Consider the following 3732-nt stretch of genomic DNA (forward strand, 5'->3'; position numbering starts at 1 on the left):
TTCATGTTAATCTCCAGCAAAAATCTAGGATGTTCCTGTGTGTACTTTAAGCAAAACTGCCTGATTCCCAAGAACAAGCACTTGAAACCAACTAAACTCATTTACATTCGCGAAGTGCTGTATGATACATTCACGGGTAAGATGGTGAAATGAGGAATGGACGCGGATCCCAATTTGAGGTTATAAACATATTTGTTTGGAAATAAAGCAAGCTTTGAGACAGCATTGGTGCTTGGGCTGGACCCAGCAGGCAGCTTTCAAAAGGAAGAGCCAAGAGCCCTTCATCACTGCCTGACTGGGCCTCTCCTGTGCCTCCCAGGGAAAAATGAATTCGGAACGGAGTAAGACCAACAAGGATGACGTTGTCAGGATCATCCTGAGGATCACAGGAGGAAAGTGAGGCAGACCTGGGGGTTCTTACTCGAGAGATGAGATAAATCTATCAGACCTTGCAGGCAAGTGTTACTTTCTAAGGGGGGAGCTCCAGGTTTCCCTTTCCATCTCTGTTTCCAAGTGGTCTTGTCTGCCCAAAGGATGGTGATTAAGATGGCGGCTGTACGGTCATCTGTTGATTTTGTCACCAATATCCCCTCTTCCTCTTTCTAGCAGTTTCTTTTTTTTTTTTTTAAGATTTTATTTATTTATTTGACAGAAAGAGAGCACAAGCAGGAAGAGCGGCACGCAGAGGGAGAGGGAGAAGCAGGCTCTCCACTGAGCAGGGAGACCTGATGCAGGACTCAAGCCCAGGACCCTGGGATCGTGACCCGAGCCCAAGGCAGCCGCTTAACCAACTGAACCACTCAGGCGCCCCATTCTGGCAGTTTCTTGATTTTTATTTGCAGGAACAGGCGCCCCATTCTGGCAGTTTCTTGGTCTTTCTTTGCAGGAACACCCGTTGCTTCATTGACTACATTCTGTGTGAACATCAAGAAGTTCCACCACCGTCCCCAGCATGGGGTGGGCATGGGACCCCAGCCAAGCCAATCAGATTCTCTCTCCTTGAAATTTCAGTCTTGATCAGAGGGACAAAGGAAAAAAATTGTTACTGAAACAATAGCAGGACCTTGAAAACACAGTTCATTAGTCCTGCTATTTAGATGCTCAAACTTGCCACTGTTCTGCTTTCTCCAAGCCTGATTCTTCCACTCGCCCTTCAATTTTCTGAGCTATCCTATTTCCCTCAAGTGGATCCATTTTTTTCTTTTCTTTTCTTTTCTTTTTTTTTTTTTGCCAGGGCCTTTGTTCATTGTTTTGCTTGCTTGCAGCCAAGGAATCCTCACTGACTCCATAAGCTGTGTTGGTCAGAAAAAATCTAAAGGATCTCTACAAACTTCAGAGGACTCTCAGAAAAAGATAATTGTCTTGTTCTATAATGTTTCTAGTTGCAGATATCCAGAGGGAAGTCACAGAGAAGCAGACTATAACCTCTATACATTCAGGGACTGGGTTCATTTTGTTCACCGCTAGATCTGAAGTGCCCAGCACAGTGCTTGGTACAGCATAGATGCTAAATTAATATCAGGTGCATGAATAAACAGAAAAAGATAAATAACTTTCCAATGATTTGTTTAATAATAGAATTGCTACATCATGAAGTATTAAGTTCCTTGTTACTACAGAGATTTAAATAGAACCTAGATCTCTTAGGATGGGGGGGAAAATCCTGCTTTGAGAAAGTGGTTTCCAAAACACATTGTAATTCGGCTTTATAATTCCATAATTGTTTCTTACTTGCTCTTAGAAAATATATTCTGAAGTAAAAATAGAACACTATGTGCATTAGGGTAATACATAGCAAAGACTAGATAGAACAAAAGGCATGTGATTATTTTCCTATGTTAGGAGGGCATTTCCTTACAAGCCCACAAAAAAAGCCAGGAAAAGCTGTAACAGGAGATGTAAACCATTGCTGGTCTTGTTTACAATGACCTACACTTGATCTATTTTTAGTCTCAAGGAAAGTGAAATAATAAGAAAATGGATAGTTTGGTTGCCATGGTTATTCCCCTCCACTGGCGCATCTCACCACCCATTTTCTGTCATTTCTAATAACCCAGTTTCCCAGAGTGATATCTTAGGAGCCTCACTGAGGCTCTTTATTAAATGGGTTCCCCTGGTACCACCCTCATCTGGCTACTTTTCACAGCTTCCCCTTCTTTGCTTGCCAGTCTTCAGCATGGCTGGAAGTAGAAAATAGGCAGCCTGGGGCTACCAAGATTTTTCAGTGCAGTAAATCTCTTGCTTGGCCACAACCACTTACGGGTCTGAATGGATCATGCGTTCCTGAACCTTAAAGATGCATCCTTCCCTATGTTACCAGGGCAATAAGCAATTGAGATGATGGATTGCTCTTTTCTTTAACATGGGTTTCACTAATTTTATAAGCAGCACATCCTGACCTTGAAGGCAGGTGGAATGGAAGGAAACACAGTCTGGAGAATATGCTTGCGACCTTGTGAAACTGAGCTACGCATCTGTCTTGGTTGCTTTGGATTTCCGTAGTAGCTAACAAAGACAGTGTCTCTGCTTTTGGCAGAAACCCATGAGAATGCAAAGAATCTGTGTGGGGCCTCTTAAGAGACACTTTGTGGGGAATTATGCTCCCTTGGTAAATTCTGGTCTTTGTTGTAGCAGGTTGTAAAAATTTGACTTTGTATACACTGATACACAATTAAAAAAAAAAAATGGTATTGCTGGTCCCACACATCTCCGCGTCTAAACACTAGGTGGCAACCTTGCCTTTCGTGTCACCAATCATGAGGCATGGGGAGATTCGATGGTGAACAAGAAACAGGGTCCTTGCTGTGACGGAGCTTGCACGGAAGTGGAAGAGGGAGACACTAAACAAGCAAATAAAAATGGTTTTAGATAATAACTGCAATGAAAAAATGACAACATAATGTAATAGCAAGTGGGCATGAGGGAGAAAGAATGGTGGTCAAGAAAGGCCTCTGAGGAGCCAGTATGTGCCCCTCAGCCCGAATGAGGAGTCAGCAGGGCCAAGAGCTGGAGAAACGGTGGTTCAGGAGGAGGAAATATCAGTGTAATGGCCCTGGAGGGGACAAGCTTTGGGTACTAAAGAAAAGAAAGAAGCTAGTGTGGCTGGAGTGTGGGGAGGGGAGGGAAGGACAGGGTATGAGGCTGGGAGATAAGCAGGGGTCAGACCGCGTAAGGACAGCTGGGCAAGGGAGGAGACAGGATGGTATTCCAAGCTCAACAGAAAACACTGGAGGAAGAGGTAGAAGGTGAAGGCGCCTGAGTTCACCCTCACCGTTCTCACCCACAAGGATGTAATAAGCTCCTTCCTGTGCTCACAGTGGACTGACCATTCAGATAGCAGATTTGGTAGACGTGGCTTCCAACCAGGAACAGACCTTGGGGAGGCAGCACACCCCGGTGGAGGCATCCTGTTGAGTGTGGACCCCAAAGAAAAAGGCATAAGCAGAAGGGGGAAAACAATCAATTTTTGGAAACACTAAACACTGCAACAAACACCATTTCCTGCCGAGAAAGTATTTCAACGCACAAACCTCCTTTATGCCAGAAAGAAAAACAAGAGAGGTAGAATTTTCCCATTATGATACGCACAGATCAAATTTAGGTTCCAGGAAGCCTGAGTCCCGCGTAGCTCTCTTGGCCTGACGCCCACCAATGAAGCTTTATGATAAACACTGATGGCAACTAACTGATAGGAGATGATCTATTTAGTGCAGTAACTGAGGCATTTTAGTC

At 44.1% G+C, this 3732-nt stretch overlaps 1 long non-coding RNA gene across 1 annotated transcript; it reads left to right on the forward strand.

The window, feature by feature from the left end:
* Positions 1-319: 319 nt before the first annotated feature.
* Positions 320-1552, forward strand: LOC141371384 (uncharacterized). Its single transcript, XR_012376320.1, has 2 exons — positions 320-459; positions 657-1552. It is a non-coding gene; the product is annotated as an uncharacterized lncRNA (long non-coding RNA).
* The last annotated feature ends 2180 nt before the right edge of the window (positions 1553-3732 follow it).

This window comes from Callorhinus ursinus, unplaced genomic scaffold (genome assembly GCF_003265705.2).
Source record: "Callorhinus ursinus isolate GAN/ISIS: 27379988/994484 unplaced genomic scaffold, GSC_fseal_2.0 scaffold3, whole genome shotgun sequence".
Lineage (NCBI taxonomy): Eukaryota > Metazoa > Chordata > Mammalia > Carnivora > Otariidae > Callorhinus > Callorhinus ursinus.